The sequence below is a fragment of the Sapajus apella genome, unplaced genomic scaffold (assembly GCF_009761245.1).
Source record: "Sapajus apella isolate SASKATOON/1434 unplaced genomic scaffold, GSC_monkey_1.0 scaffold5, whole genome shotgun sequence".
NCBI lineage: Eukaryota > Metazoa > Chordata > Mammalia > Primates > Cebidae > Sapajus > Sapajus apella.
Window position 1 is genome coordinate 3,677,303 of NW_022436945.1, and position 17,261 is coordinate 3,694,563.

Below are 17,261 nucleotides of genomic sequence, written 5' to 3' on the forward strand. Positions count from 1 at the left end.
ACACACAAACAACTCTCATGAGTTTCTCTGTCATTTGACGCTGTTTGCTGCTTCTGCCACATGTCTTAGAGCTTTGAATTACAGATATACTTAACTACTTGAACTTCTGCCTGTGTCCCGGGTTCCTCCTTTCTAGAATGTTCTCTGTCCTACTCTCTTCCCCAGATTCACTTCCTTTTGGAAGCTTTCTACCACATAAAATGACTGGATAAATTCCTCTAATACCTGCTTCCATTATACCTTGAGTATTTTCTGGTATATAATATTCAGTTATTATTAACCATTTATTTCTCTCTCTTCTTACTAGCACTATGTGTTCCTAGTGACCAGGGATGATATTTTACTCTCTTAGCTTCAAAGTCTAGTGCTTGACTGAGATACATGATGAGTTTCTAGTGAAATGAATGACTGGATAAATGAATGAATACATTTGCAATAACAAAATTTTAACCTCCTTGTCTTTTCCTTCATTCACATGGAGCTCTGCGTCACATTGCAAAAGCCCTTCCAGTGTCTTGTCCAAGCCCATGCATCAACTCGACTTGTATTCCTTCATTATCATGGCAATAAAAAGTAGGGAGTTTAGAAGGAAGAGAAATGGGATGAGGGAGGGAGGAACAGAGAGGAAGCAGCCAGGAAGAGATAGTCACATCAGAATAAAAAGGTTTATTTCATTGATGAGGAAACTGAGACTGAGAAAGGAATGTGACTTGTGTAAGTCACACAGGAGAGACCAGAACCTGGTTTTATGGCTGCCAACCCTGCGCCTTTCCACTGTGTCATGAATATTTCAGCAAAAGCATCTGCCACACGCAGATGAAAACATACTGGTTCATTTCCAAAGACAACAACCTCATTGTCAGGGTCATGGGTTGAAATATAAAGAATTATTCCTGATTTAAACACAGCCTCTCACTTGGAGCAATGACTTAGGCTAATTTTGCAGGCGGCATGTTTTCCTTTGAGATTTCTCACCGGATCTGTTCCCCATCTCCTAGATTGCATAAGGGTAATGATGAATTCCGTGACTAGATCCCAACTTCCTGAGACTCAAAATAATCACTGTTCTGTTTTCCACGGGAGATGAAGATATATATTAGGATTTTAACATGCTTTGAATATCCACTTTCAGAACAGGAGACATCCGCAGCAGGTGGGGCTTGCAAATGATATTTCTAATCAGATGTTCATCCAGAAAGTAATTAACTTTAGGAAAGTAAAGGCCCTAGAGGCTTCTGAAAAGATTTCCTTACTCTCAACTCTCCCTGAGCATTTCTTGATCTTTGCCTCCCCCCCCTGAGCTGCAGAGCCCAGAGGGAAGATGAGAAGCAAGTCCTGCTGATAAGGATGCAGATCACATTTGGGTGACTCAGAGCTGTGCGGTAAGAAGCCTTCCTTCCACCTGTCCTCTCACCACCCCAACCCCAGAGCCCTCAAGGTTGTATTTTCTCATGTTTGTGAATTGCTCAGAGCTCTGCCAGGCTTTTCAGTTTTATCTGGCCTTCTGCCTTGGCTGCCTTGCCTCTCCTTTTAGGAAATTCAAGGGAGGAGAAATGAATAATCTGTTTCTGAAGTCAGAGAGACAGGAGTCTCAGCCCTGGGTCGCCCCTTCCTACCTGGGTAGCTGTGGATGAGCTGCAGCCTCTTTCCGAGTCTCCATTTCTTACGGATGACCTGGGTTATGAGAGGACCATGGAGACGCCCCACCGAAAAAGTCCGAAGAAAGCACTCAGCTTGCTGCCTGCTTCCTAGAGGTTTCTCAGCAGAGTGTTCATATTATGCTCTAGCTCTATCCTGTCTCTTTGTGATGAAACCAAGTCTGGATAGAGTTTGGCTAGTGTGTTAGTTTCCTGGGGCAGCTGTAACAAAGTACTATAAAGTGGGCATCTTAAGACAACAAAAATGAAATGTCTCACAGTGCTCAAGACCAGAGGTCCTAAATCAAGGCATTGGCAGGGCCACGCTCCCTCTGAAACTTGTAGAAGAGCTTTTCCTTACCTCTTTTTAGCTTCTGGTGGTTTGCCAGCAATCTTTGGCATTCCTGGGCTTGCAGCTGCTTAACTCCAATCTCTGCTCTCGCTGTCACATGGAGATCTCCCCGTGTGTCTCTGTCTTCACATGGCCATCTTCTTATAAGGGCACTAGGCATGACCTTATCTTAACTTATTGTATCTGCAACAGCCCAATTTCCAAAAATGATTGCATCTGAGGTACTGGGGATTAGGACCGCATATTTTTATTGTGGGTGATGGGTACAGACACAATTTAACTTATACGAGGTAGATACTAAACTATATGCTAATATATTTCAGTCTATTTAGTCAGTGTAAAATACAAACTTCTATCTTGATTAGATGTCAGTTGGGAAATGTATAATTCATTTTACTTCATTCTTCTTTAGTCTACTTTTTAAGTCTTTCTCCTCCATTCCAAGCCTCCCAGCCATTATTTTCATTATCTAATCCACTATTTGCCCAGCAGTCAGTGTTCTCTCCCTAACATCTTCTCCTTTCTAGAACGATTGTCTGTCTAGAGCAGTCGTCTTTTTCTTCCTAGAGTGAAGGTCAAACTTACCTTCACACAAATTATCTTTCAGGACCTACCCCTCATTCACCTGTGGGGTGACTAACTGTCCCAGTTTGTCCTGGAATGCCCTGGTATTAGCATTAAAATGTTTGCACCCTGAGAAATCCTTCCGTCCTGGACAAGCTGGTTTTCACCCTGTTACTTTTCTACATGTTTTAGCTAAAGATACTCTCTGGCTACTACAGATTTAGCTTTGTTTTGCCACATGTGTGTTGTATTGGCATTAGCTGTTCGCTCATTGTGCTCTGCTGCTCAATTACATGTTTCTTAAGGGATTTAAATCCAGACAAATCTGGGTTTGAATTTCAACTCTTGTGGCCTTAATCAACGTATACATTATTGATGTCCATCAAAGTCAAAAGATGCAAAAGGGACATAAAACTATATATCCTTTGGTTGTAGTGAGGTTAAATTAGATATGATGAATAAACCACCTGGCAGAGTGCCTGACAGATACTAAGGTATTGCAGAAATGGTAGATGGTTTTTCACTGGTGAGTATGTGTGTATACTCTAGCACACCTGTGTTCAGTAAGTGCTTTTGAATGAAACTCAAAGCTCCAGAGCTCAAATCTCTTGAGCAATGATCTTTCTATCCTGTCATTTTCTTTCTCTGACTTAAAAATAAATCTATTCTTTCAGAGGCTAGTTTTACTAAAAATTTGGTTCAAAGCCTTGCCAAATAACGTAGGATATGACAGATGTATTTCCTATAGATATTTTACTACTGGAATTTTCCATGTGTCAATAATTTCCTACCCTCCAGTAGATTTTGATCTTGCCAGATTCCTTGCCTGGTCCATGAAGGGAAAACAGAAAATGGAAAGACCTTGAACTCCTTCTTGTACTCCAGCTCTCATGCACTCAAAATACAAACTCATTTAAAGTGAGCGTGGCATCGTCAGCTAAAAGTTGAGAGTAATTTAAAGGCTTTTCTTCTCTATCAGCTCCCCGAGCCCCTCCAAACAGAAACATTTTAAACTGATGCCTCTTGAGAGTTCTGTGTATGGGGTGTAGAGAATGAATGAGATTTCCTTCCACCCCAGAGGGGAACAGGAAAAATTCTGATTGTGGTCAACTGTCTTCAGCCTCTGGTTTTCCCTAAGATCCTCATTGTGGGGCCACTTGTTCTTTGTATCTAGTGGGTATTTGATGTCATGGTGAGATTAATAATTCACAGAGTCTGGGCAGTATTTTTCCACTGAGGGCTATGTGCAGACAAAAGCTGAGTGCTGGCAAAAGCCCGAGGGCTCCTGACAAGGTCGGATGCCTTGTGCTTCGGCAAGTGCTCAGGATGCCCAGTAACCCCTTCCTTGCTGAAAATGACACACAGAAAGGCAGGAATTTTTGAAGGACTTTTAGCTTTATTGGCTGGGATTAAAATAAGTTCAATTAAATAGACCTCTAGAGATGGCAAATGAACAACAACAACAGAGATAAAATGTAAATAAAATTTTAATTATCAGTTCCAAATAATAATTTAAGAGGGGTTATCAAATCATGCATCATTAATTGTTATAGATGATGAGAAGGTTAGTTAGGGGAATAGGAGGTGTGATCTATGACTCTTATTATTACTAGTGCTTATTTTGATTATTTCTAGCTACCACTTCTTTGAGTTCCAGGAATTCTGCATTGCATCTGATATCACCTCTGATTTTTACACTAATTCTTTGAAACAGACAACCTTATTCCCATCTAGAAAATACAAAAAACTGGCTGATACAGTCAACAAGGCATTTCAAAGGCCACAAAGGTGGCAAGAGGTGGAGCCAGTGTTTGATCCTAGAGTGATATAATCTTTGGATATATATCCCCACTTTCTATATGTGCTATATCACCTTCCAGTAATAATTAAAAATTAATGGTCATGAAAAAGGTTCTTAGCATTTTGCAGGGATATAAGAGTTTTGAAGCCACCTATATCCCTTTCTGCTTGCTTCTCATAGCAGCCCTGGGAGGAACAGGTTGGGGATGACTGCCTCCAACTGGCAAATGCAGAACTTGGAAGGAAGTTAAGTGATTCCCAACCCCACTAATTAGTGAGCAAGGTGCTCCTCGAACTCAAGACTTCTGACTCCACCACTAGAGCGTTGTATTTTGTGTTTCAGAGAACAGAAGCGCTTACATCAATGGTAGCTGCCATTTTTGGTTCCAAACTGAGCCAAAGGAGATGAGGCTGGAGACAGGTCTGAACTCAGTATTCTGTCTTTGCTGATCTCTAAATCTACTTTGCTAAGCCCATGTGGTTTCCTGGGCAAAAGGGCTCTTATCAAACTTCTAATGGCCATGATGAGGTCTGCCATCTTTTGTTCCTGTCCATTTTCAAACTCTGGTTATCCAGCCTCCTAGTGATACTATGATCTCAAAAACCTTTTTATAAATTCATTTTCTACTTTAATCCCCCAGAATCAGGTTCTGCTCTTCGTAGCTGAGAATTCTGACTGACACAACATTTCACCAGCACTGTATGCAAAGCAGCCACAGTGCTGCTGTGTAGACTGTCTTCAAGTAACCCTGGCTCCTACCCATTCCCTTTTCTTAAAACCATAGATTATGTGCACCGTACGTTCATACTTTTGCTAACCCATCATCTCCACTATGTTTTATTGAACAATTTCATGCAATTGCCTGATACATGATTCTTAGAACTCTTAAGGGGCTGGTTTTAGGTTCACTCCAGGAAGGAGAGGAAAGCCTAATGAATATGGAGAAGGAGAATGACAGTTGTAAAAGAACTTCAGCTGGTTGGGATTTCCCTAGCCAGTACACTGACTTTTTCTCCTTCCTTTTCTCTTGCTATTTTCCCCACCATCTACTGTCTCCTTCTTTTCTTTTTATTATCATTTTCTTTTTAACTTTCTCCAGTAGAAGAAAAATGAGGAATATTTGGATCTCCTGGAGTCCAAACATCAATTTGAGCCTCTTTTGCTATGAATGTGTTCTACATTATTTACCATGCTAATGCAAAATTACCTTGTTTAATCTTTGCAAGCCTTTAGAGGGCAAGATTATTATGTTCTTGTTACTGAGCAAGGAGAGGGAGTCTAAACTGAAGTTTGAGGCATAATGGGACTTGTTCTTAGCAGGGTGGCTCCTAAGCAACCCTCCCTTCTTTTCCATGAGGTTGCCAGCTTCAGTTAAGGGGCAGCACAACACAGGCATTAGGACAACAGACAAGGAAATACAAAGCTTTTGGGGTACTTGCTCTGCTACTTACCTACCAACCGTGTATCCTGAACAAGTTGCTCAAACTCTTCACATCATAGGCAACACCATGTGAGTGCAGGAATGGGAGTGTGGGAGTGTGCATGTTGGATACTCAGTGGAGGATAAATAGAATTAAGGCATTTTGTTTGAAATGTTTCTTTTGCCTTACATTCAGTTTGCTTCCCTACATCGTGCCTCTTGACATATCTCTGGAAGGCATGTGATCTAGCTTTCTTTACCAGCAAGCAAATGTCTGAGTCTGTGAGGGCTACTGCCACCAGATATATTCTCCTGGTCTCTTCACTTGGGAAAGATGTGCTGCCAGAGCACAGAGTCTTGTCTTTTTTTTTTTTTTTAAAGCTCAGTAAACTGATCACATTTACTACTTACTTATAATAAAATCAGATGGGGACTGGAGTAGAGCACATGTAATAGTAATTCTTAATTTTGCCTATAATTGATGAGGTCTGGGAAGTTAAGAGTCACATTTCTGCCCCAGGAAAATGATTGACTACATTGTCGGGCTTTCAAATAGATTGCTTGTGGCTCTAATGCATTGGGCACAGTCGGGATAAATTCTTGGTTCGGCTACTTACTTCTAGGCCAGATTATTTAATCATTCTACGTCTCAGCTTCTTCTTCCAATTTGAGGATAATAATTCTAGAACCTTATTCTTGGAAATGGAATGGTTGTAAAGATTAAACAAGAAGATCTCTGTTAAGCAGTTAGCTCTGTGTCCGACTCAGAGAAAACCTTCAGTTAATGTTCACCATTATTATGTTCAGTACCTAAGACACAGTAGTTGATGATAAATAGCAGTCATATGTCCCACTGTTTGGTTGTAAGGTGGCATAAGTCATATAGGTACAGTGACCTAGTACTTTTTCATTAGAGAAAAATTGGCAAATCTGCTCCTTGGAGTCAGGCTTCTATTTTAAGGGACTCAACTGGCAAAAATAAGAGTTTTATATGCTACCTTCGCTGAAAAATATAAAATCTACCTTTGTGTTCTCAACCTAAAAAATATTGAGAAGTAGACAAAGCTTTTTTTTTTCTTTTTACTTTTTCAAAATGACTTGGCTAGTGCTATAGAAGTGGAAGAGAGTGGATAAAGGACAGGAGGAGGTGAGCTGCTTGAAAAGCATTTTATAGTGTACCAAGAGATGAGTTCTGCTATTCTTTTTTTTTTTTTTAAACAGAGTCTCACTCTGTGTCCCAGCCTGGAATGCAGTGGTGTGATCTCAGCTCACTGCAACTTCCACCTCCCAGGTTCAAGTGATTCTCGTGCCTCAGCCTCCCGAGTAGCTGCAATTACAGATGCCCAGCACTACACCCAGATAATTTTTGTATTTTTGGTAGAGACGGGGTTTCACCATGTTGGCCAGTCTGGTCTCGAACTCCTCACCTTAAATGAGTCTCCCGCCTCGACCTCTCAAAGTGCTAGAATTACAGGTGTGAGCCACCACACCTGGCTTTCTAATCATTTCAAAACTCAACACCTTTGTGTGTGTAAGATTCCTTGGCTAAATTGCATACTGTATAGAGGTACAAATTGTGATTAGAATTTTCTTTGTTTTTCACATGCATATTGTTCCTATGTAGTAAGTAAAGTGTCTTTTTACCTATCCATACTGTGTTTTTTGTTGTTGTTTTGAGACTTGCCATTTTGCCACACTGACCTTGAATTCCTGGGCTCAAGTGACCCTCTCACCTCGGCCTCCCAAAGTGCTGAGATTACATGTGTGAGCTGCCACCTCCAGCTCATACTGTTTTATTTTCAGTTTCTCCCATTTTATGCCTCTGTACTTTTGTCCATGCTGTTTTATCTGCCAGGAAAACATCTGGCTGTTTAAGTCATCTCTCAACACTATGCTGAAATGTCACATCCTCTGGAAGGGGGCTGCTGGCACCCAAGGAAGGCTGGTTGATCCCTTGAGATTTCTCAGACTGGAAGCAAGACTACCCCTGGCACACCAGCTAGAGATTAGCAAGTACTCAGATAATCGGGCATAGCCAGGACAAACAACAGGATCGGTACTCTCAGAAAAAAGTCCTTCGGATAGTTTAAGGTGTTCACTTGGCCAAATTGTCTTGATCCTATCTATAAGAATATTAAACTCTTGTTGTTTCGGGCGTCGTATTACAAGGAACAGATGTGTGCTGTTTTCAGAAAGAACAGCCAGGGCTTGGCTTTTGTTTTGCACCACCTGTTAGTCGAAATAAAACTAAATTTCACTTTCTCATTTCCTCTTTTTTGAGACAGTGTCTTGCTCTGCTGCCCAGGCTGGAGTGCAATGGTGCCATCTCAGCTCACTGCAACCTCCGCCTCCCAGGCTCAAGTGATTCTCCTGCCTCAGCCTCCCAAGTAACTGGGATTACAGCACCCACCATCACACCCAGCTAATTTTTGTATTTTTAGTAGAGACAATGTTTCAGCAGGTTGGCCAGGCTGGTCTTGAACTCCCGACCTCAGATGATCCACCTGCCTCAGCCTCCTAAAGTGCTGGGATTACAGGCATGAGCCACTGTGCCCAATCAACTTTCAAATTTTTAAAAATAGATATAATGATAACTATTTGAAGGTCTGACATGAGATCAACTATGATAATGTATTTCAAGTATCAAGCATGCCTCTGGGATCCAGTAGACACTCACTAAACAGTAGTTATCATAAAGTACTCTGTCCTTACAGGACATTCTGGGGTGCCTTTCTAAGAAATGGCAGTTCACTTCCCATTAAACAGACATGAAAACCTCTTTGTACAAAGTGGTCCTTGAGGTATCTCATCATAGAAACAGCCTAACTGCATGAGTTACTCCATCTTTTTGGAAATGATAACTCTGCCAACTACAAGGATCATATTCATGAGAAATATCATTGGTAATTATTGTTGCTAGTGAAATCAAGATATAATAAAATAAGTGGGTTTATGGATAGACAATTAAAATGACATTACAGGTATTTTTAAAAAGCAAATAAATCTTATAAAGGACACTTAATTTCAAAACACAGCTGATTCATCAAGATTAAAATCTTGCTTTTTTTTCACTATAGAAAGTGCTGTTATCACAATTATACTGATGAGGAACCAGGCTTAGAGAGGTAAAGTGTAAACTGCATTTCTTATTTCATTTCCCTTCATGACATTTTATTTCATTTATTTATTATCTTTAGAGAGACATAGTCTTGTTCTGTTGCCCAGGCTGGAGTACAGTAGCATGGTCATAACTCATGGATACCTCGAACTTACGGGCGTAAGCTCCCTATCTGCCTCAGCCTCCTGAGTAGCTGGGAATACAGGCTAATCCCTGGCTAATTTTTTATGTGTCATCATCCCTGGCTAATTTTTTAGTTTTGTAGAGATGGAGCCTCACTATGTTGCATGGCATTTATTAATAGTAGTTTGCGTGAAAAATTTGAATGATTCTTTTGACATTCTTTACTGTTTATTTTTGTTATGAATTCTCCAAGAAATCAGGCTTGCTTTTGGTTGTTATTTTATTAGTACCGTGACCAGGTACATCATACTTCTGGAAAACACAGGCAAGGTACAAGAGTGGGAGAGAAATCATAGTAGCACTTTCTTTCTTTCTTTCTTTCTTTTTTTTTTTTTTAAATGACTGTTCTATTTTAAACTAATTTAGGACTTAGAGAAAAATTATAAAAAGAGTATAAACTGTTATTTTATATCCCACGTCCCATTTCCTCTAAAGTCAACAATATTAATATCTTACTGACTATAGTGCAGTTATCAAAACCAGGAAATTTACATTGGTACATACTATTAACTAAATTATAGCTTTTTCAAAATTCACCCGTTCTTCTCATTAACCTCCTCCTCCTCGTCCTCCTCCTTCTCCTTCTTCTTCCTTTTCCTCTTCAAGACAAGCTCTTGTTCTGTTGAATAGGCTGTAGTGTAGTGGCATGATTATAGCTCACTTTAGTTTCAAACTCCTGGGCTCAGTCAATCTTCTTGCTTCAGCCACTGGAGTAACTGGGATTAGAGGTACGAGCCACTGCTCCTAGTAATTTTTTTTTTTTTTTTTTTTACTATTCCAATTCAAGATCCTACATTGCATTTCATTGTTATTTCTCCCTAGTCACCTTCAGTCTATAACAGTTCCTCAATCTTTCTTTGTCTTTCATGACTTTGACACTTCTAAAGAGTAATGATCAGTTATTTTGTAGAATGCCCCAAGATTTCGGTTTGGGTAATATTTTCTTATTTTTGAAATAAGGCTATGTATTTTTTTTTCCAAGAATGCCACAGAAATAACGTGGTTGCATCCTCCTCAGTGTATGATATCTAGGGCTTCATAATGTTGACATTTCTTATGTGATGCTTACCTCGGTCATTTGATTACGCTTGTGTCTTCCTAGTTTCTCCATTGTAAACTTAGTGTCTTTTCCTTTGATGTTGATAAATATCTTAGGTGAGATACTTAGAGATTATGCAAATATCATTTCTTTTCTAACTCCCATACTTTAATTTATGGATCATGTCTGTATCATTTGTGGCATTTGCCTACTGAGATTCTAGATTCCTTCTTTTCCTTCTGTATCTATTAATTGGAGTTCTACGGCCTCTTCTTCTTGATTTGCATATTTATTTTATTTCATTTAATCATATCTGTAGAGTGTATTTGTGAAATTGTATGGGTTAAAATCCAACACACTACCATTATTTATTATGTACAAGTAGCATTCACACTCCACAGTGGCCTTGGCTGGATTTGAAATTGCGCTGGGAAAGAGGAGTGGAGATGCAGATTAAGCTCAAGGCCTCAGCCTTCCCCTCCAACATGAATTGAAATAATTATATTTATATCAGCATGTTGAGTTCTCATGTGGATATGGAGGTAGAGCATAAAAATGTAAGAGAGAGAAAGAGAAGGAGAGAGAGAGAGAAAGAAAAAAAGGGCTGCATGAAACCAGGTAGGAGAGAGAACAGAGTAGCTCTTTCTAGAACTGCTTCCTGAGTAGACGCAGGCACCAGCAACCTGTTATGCTATTCTTGAGTAAGCAGAACGAGAAGTTACCTATTTATCTTGAGAAAAAGTACCTATACTTTTAGGAAACTTGGTTACATTTTAAAAAATGCAATAATCAAGCATTCTTCTGTAATGAAATTTATCTCTGACCAAATAGAACTCTTAGATATTTTGTCTTATTTCAAAATATCTAATTACATTTTAACATAGGGCTAGTCAGCAACATTGACTGAATCTTTTGTGAGACTTCAAGGGAGGGATTGAAAGAAGTAGGAGACATGCAATGTTCTGGAAAGACTTCTGTGTTATCTGGAATAATGAGCAGGGAAAGCTCTCCAAATAACTCAAATGCTGAATTAGAAACCAGAAATTCAAATTCTAGTCTTGAGTTATTATCCTGGGGGCTTAATATCCATATCTGAAAAATGAGGCTGTTGTATTTGATGGTCTCTGAAATCCCTCTCTTTCAGTACTCATATTCTGCGCTGTTCTCTGTAATATGTTTGTTTAATGTTGGTTTAGTGGGTATGTTGTATTTATTTATAAGGAATGCCTAGAGAGTTTAAAGCATTTTAGCCTCAGGGTCTATGAACTAGAAGTGCCCGAAAGAGGACGAATGCAAGCTGCCAGGATTTGCAAAGCTTTGAAAGGCTCTGGGAATTCCTGAAGACAAATACACCAAGCCCTTCTGCACTTGATGTTTCAGTGTAATTGTTCGAATTCAGTTCTGCTGGGCACATATGTTAGAGAGTTTGGTTTTAAGCCTAGCATATGGTGGCTTTGGAATAAAGTTTGAATTCTTTTTAAAATCCTTGGCTTGTGCATCTTCCTAGTTCTAGCAAATGACAGAAAAGAGAGTGAGAAGACCAGTCTAGTTAGAGGTATTATGTAAGTGAAGGCTGCTTTTCTCCACTGAGGAAGCTGACATTTAGCATTTGGAAGCTCGAGTCGTGTTTTGTTTGTTTGTTTGTTTTGTTTTGTTGTTTTCTTTCTTTGTGTTTGTCTTTGTGTCTGTCTATCTTGGTTTGAATCTGTTCTCCTACCTTCTCTCTCTTCCTCCTTCCCTTCCTCTCTCTCTCCCCTTCTTCCCTCCCTCCTTTCCTTTTTTGCTAATGAGTTCCGTGGGGGGTAATTTATGACCCCTAAGATGAATAGAGATTTTTCTATGAGACAAATGTCTATTTATTGCAAAGCTATGTAAAGAAGAGAGGCCGCAGGCAACATGGTTTCTCTATGTAACCAGGCCAGAGCCTGCTCTCAGCTGAGGGATAGCCCCTCCTGGGATGCCGTCCAGGTAAAGAGGAGAACTAATTCATTTTTCTCAGCAGATCCTAAGTCCTCTGAGTTCTGCATTTGTGATTTTTTTTTCATGTGGAAATTAGAGTCAGAAGGAAGCTTGCAGTCCCTTTTGGTCAGTGTGCTCCAAGGTGAGTTGAAGTTTTGGAGGTACCACAAGGTTGTTAAGGTTAAGTGAGGGAGTCTCTGAGTCCTCCAGTCAGTCCTACTTTAGGTGATATTATAGGCAGTTCAGAGCATGGAGAGTAGAGCTAGGCTCACTGCTATAAGCTGATTATTAGCTGTCAGAGCCAGGTCATGTTACTTAAACTGCCTGTGTCCAAGGTCCTCATTTATATAATGGGAATAATAATTACGCTACTTACCTCACAAGGATGTGAGAGAATTAAATGAGTTAGTACATTTAAATTACTTAGAACAATTAAAGGCATATAGTAAGTGCCATATACATTTTTTTCTGCTATGACTAATAGTATGTATAGCATCATCACTAAAATTTCATACATCAGTTCACTTGATGAGAGGGTTTTGCTGTTAAGAGCCTACTTAAACAATCTCTCTCACACACACTGGTATTTTTCTAATTTTATCCAGAACAAAAAAACCAAAAAACCTTTTTATATAGTCAGCTAAGCTCTGCTTGAACGTGCCTGGTGATAAAGGGCTATTTCGCCAACTTATGTGGCTGCCTGCTTTGTTGACAATAAGCTCATTCTAATGAGCTAAAATCGGTTTACTTGTAGGTTTCATCCATCCAACCTTAGTTTTTCTTTCTGGAATCATATAATATTAGCCACTTTTACTTTCATACAACAGCTAGTCTTCCACCCAGCCAAAAGATTAAACATCATTGATGAGATCAAGTCTCTTTGCTTACTTCCAATGAGTGTGAGCTCACTACTGCTTGAGGCTGCTTCCCTGTTTGTTGGTGAATCTGATAATTAGATATTCTTCCTTCAACCTGAGTAGTTTCCTTGTAACATGCACCCACTGTCTTCCCTACAATTGCTTAACACTTCAACTCTCCTAATCCAAATGGGCTTTGAGATGATAAAAGAGAGTCCCCTTTTGTCTTTTCCAGGACAATGGTTCTTTCAACTGCTCCTTATGTGTAGAATTTCTCTAGGATTCATCATTCTGTCTGGATCTATATAAATGAAGCTGAAGTTCTGATCATGACCATTCCCTGGATCACTCCTACCCCTGCATTCTTGGAGCCTCAGAGTTTTGAACTCCTGAGCTCTTCCTTTCTCATTCACCTGCTGGAGTTCATTCTTTTTGATACCCACTATAGGGAAAGCACCTCATCCTGCTACAGTGGGGTATAGAACTCTGATGTCTTCATACAAACTGCTGCCTCTTCTGAGCTGTGGGCATTGGGAACAGCCAGCAGCTACTTTAGGGCAGGAGAGCTCCCTAAACTCCACCTGAAGGCCTCACCTTCCCACACTATCTCCACTGAGCACCTAAGTGATGATGTTGTGTCCCTAAGTCTCAGGGGTAAACTGAGGCAGTCTGTTTCTTTTCAGGACTGACACAAGTCTATGGGGCTGGAGGATGAATGACAGCAAAGGACAGGCCCTCTTGCAGGAGGACAGTACTTCCTGCCCCTGCCCTCAAATGCATATGCAAAAATAATTTCCTGTTCTGTGCATGAGGTTACTTTCTGTGGTCCCATTGATATGATTTGGCTATGGCCCCACCCAAATCTCATCTTGAATTGTAATAATCCCCATACATCAAGATTGGGGCCAGGTGGAGATCATGGAATCATAGGGGGTGGCTTCCCCTATACTGTTCTCATGATAGTGAAAAAGTCTCATGAAATCTGATGGTTTTGTAAGTGGAAGTTTCCCTGCACAAGCTCTCTTGCCTGTTTAATATATGACTTTGCTCCTCATTCACCTTCCACCATGATTGTGAGCCCTCTTCAGCCATGTGGAACTGTGAGCCAATTAAACCTCTTTCTTTTATAAATTACCCAGTCTTGGGTATGTCTTTATTAGCAGTGCGAGAACAGACTCATACAGTAATTGGTACCACTAGAGTGGGAATCTGCTGTAAAGATACCTAAAAATGTGGAAGCAATTATGGAACTGGGTAACAGGCAGAAGTTGGAACAGTTTGGAGGACTCAGAAAACAGGAAAATTTGGGAAAGTTTGGAACTTTTTACAGACTTGGAGGGCTCAGGAGACAGGAAAATATGGGTAAGTTTGGAATTTCCTAGACACTTGTTGAATGGTTTTGACCAAAATGCTGATAGTGATATGGAAAATCAAGTACAGATTAAAGTGGTCTCAGATAGAAATGAGGAACTTGGGAACTGGAGGAAAGGTGACTCTTGTCATGCTTTAACAAAAAGACTGGCAGCATTATACTCCTGCCCTAGAGATCTGTGGAACTTTGAACTTGAGAGACATGATTTAGGGCATCTAGTGGAAGAAATTTCTAAAGAGCAAAGCATTCAAAAGGTGACTTGGTGCTGTTAAAAGCATTCAGTTTTATGTATTCACAAAGATATGATTTAGAATTGGAACTTATATTCGATAGGGAAGCAGAGCATAAAACTTTAGAAAATTTGCAGCCTGACAATGCAATAGAAAAGGAAAACCCATTATCTGAGGAAAAATTTAAGCCTGCTGCAGAAATTTGCATAAGTAATGAGGAGCCAAACGTTAATCATCAAGAGAATGCAGAAAATGTCTTCAAGGTATGCCAGAGAGATTTGCAGCAGCCCCTCCCATCATAGGCCTGGAGGTCTAGGAGGAAGAAATGGTTTCACGGGCTGGGCCCATGGCCTCCCTGCTCTGTACAGCCTAGGGTCTTGGTGCTCTGTATCCCAGCCACTCTAGCTCTGGCTAAAAGAGAGCAAAGTACAGACCAGGTTTCAGAGGGTGGAAGCCCCAAGCCTTGGCACCTTCCATGTGGTGTTGAGCCTGAGGGTGGACAAAAGTCAAGAATTGAGGTTTCAAAACTGCTGCTTAGATCTCACAAGATGTGTGGAAATACCTGGATGCTCAGGTATAAGTTTGCTATAGGGGTGGGGTCCTTATGGAGAACCTCTGCTAGGGCAGTGTGAAAGGGCAATGTGGGGTGGGATCCCACACACAGTCCCTACTTGGGCACTACCTAGTGGGGCTGTGAGAAGTGGCCCACCATCCCCCAGAGTCCAGGGGATGGGTAGACCCACCAATAGCTTGCACTGTCCACCTGGAAAAGTGGCAGATACTCAATGCCAACCCATGAAAACAGTCAGGAGGGAGGCTGTACCCTGCAAAGCCACAGGAACGTAGCTCCTCAAGACCTTGGGAACCCACCTTTTGCATCAGTGTGACCTGGATGTGAGACATGGAGTCAAAGAAGATCATTCTGGAGATTTAAGATTTGACAGTCCCCTCCCACATACGGGATTTTGAACTTTCATGGGGCCTGTAGCTCCTTTGTTTTGGCCAGTTTTTTCCATTTGGAACAGGTGTATTTACCCAATGCCTGTCTCTTCATTGTATCTAGGAAGTAACTGTCTTTCTTTTGATTTTACAGGCTGGTAGGTGAAAGGAACTTGCCTTGTCTCAGATGAGACTTTGGACTTGGACTTTTGGGTTAATGCTGGAATGAGTTAAGACTTTGGGGGACTGTTGGGAAGGCATGATTGTGTTTTGAAGTGGGAAAGTGACACGAGATTTGGGAGGGGACAGGGGCAGAATGATGTGGTTCGGTGTTTCCTGACCCAGATCTCATCTTGAATTGTAATAATCCCCACATGTTAAGGACAGGGCCAGGTGAAAATAATTGAATCATGGGAATGGCTTCCCTTATACTGTTCTTATGGTAGTAACTAAGTCTCAAGAGATTTGATAGTTTTATAAATGGGAGTTCCCCTGCACAAACTTTCTTTCCTGTCACGTTATTGATGACTTTGCTCTTCATTCACCTTCCACCATGGTTGTGAGGCCTCCCTAACCATGTGGAACTATGAGTAGATTAAACCTCTTTTCTTTATAAATTACCCAGTCTTGTATGTGTGTTTATTCACAGTATGAGAACAGACGAATACACTCAACCACCTGCTCAAACATGTCTTACCCGTCTGAACTCAAGGTGGGACCCCCAGTACACAGGAAAAGCTTTGTAGGCCTTGTCATCTTCACATTATCTCACCTTGACTCTGAATCAGGAATGAATTACCATGAAATAAATGATGATGCAAATGTACATGTTGGGGTGAATCTGTAGTAGTGACAGGAAGTGTTCTTCAAGAACACTTATGTAGGCGTGAACAAAAGGGTGCTTCCATAAGAAGATAGTTTTTGACAGGCACAGTGGCTCACGCCTGTAATCCCAGCACATTGGGAGGTCAAAGCAAGTGGATCCTTTGACCTCAGGAGTTTGACATCAGCCTGGGAAACATGGCAAAATTCCTTCTCTACCAAAGATCCCAGCAACTAGGGAGGCTATTGTGGGAGGATCGCTTGAGCCTGGGAAGAGGAGATTGCAGGGAGCTGTGATCAAACCACTGCACTCCAGCCTGGGTGACAAAGTAAAAGCCTGTCTCAAAAAAAAGATTTAAAAAGATGGGATTTGACCTGAGTAGGGTTCAAACAAATAAAGAGTGATGAGCTGCAAATTTTAACTGGGATTCTAGTGCAATATGTGTATATGTAAGCTCAGTATAATTTCCTGGGATATATGAAGAGAATAAAATGGGATCGCTTTGGGGAATAATTAAAATAATTAGGTTTTAAATTAGAACCATTGACTTGGAAGGCTATTTTCTAATGGTGATTTACTCTAATGCAAACAAACAAACAAAAAATCAATACTATTTGTGTGGTGCAATCTCATTCAAATTGCTATATTTAGTTAGCATTTACACCTTACCAAGGCTGACAGTAATTGTTTATTTGTCTATAATGGTCAAGTTGCAACCAGACAATCTAAAAAGAAAATTAAAGTCCTTGTTTTATCATTTATTATTTGTCAATTGCATTCATTATTCTTTAGGTAGATTAGGTGCAACTTCTAGGCCTTAGCTCTTTTAAAACAACTTTGAAATTGCTTAATTTATGACTTCAAGTTTTCACCCCCAAACAAAACTATTAGGAATGTGGAATATTTTTTCAAACCCACTTATTCGTTTATGAATTTATGAAAAAGATATTTATTAAACCTATAAAAT

General features: G+C 40.3%; 1 long non-coding RNA gene across 2 annotated transcripts in view; it reads left to right on the forward strand.

Annotated features, from left to right (window-relative positions):
- Nucleotides 1–17,261, forward strand: part of LOC116546455 — a 37,556-nt gene continuing 20,295 nt past the window's right edge. For both annotated transcript variants that reach the window (XR_004266720.1, XR_004266723.1), the window contains exon 1: nucleotides 1–1,382. This is a non-coding gene — a long non-coding RNA (uncharacterized LOC116546455). The remainder of the gene's footprint in view (nucleotides 1,383–17,261) is intronic.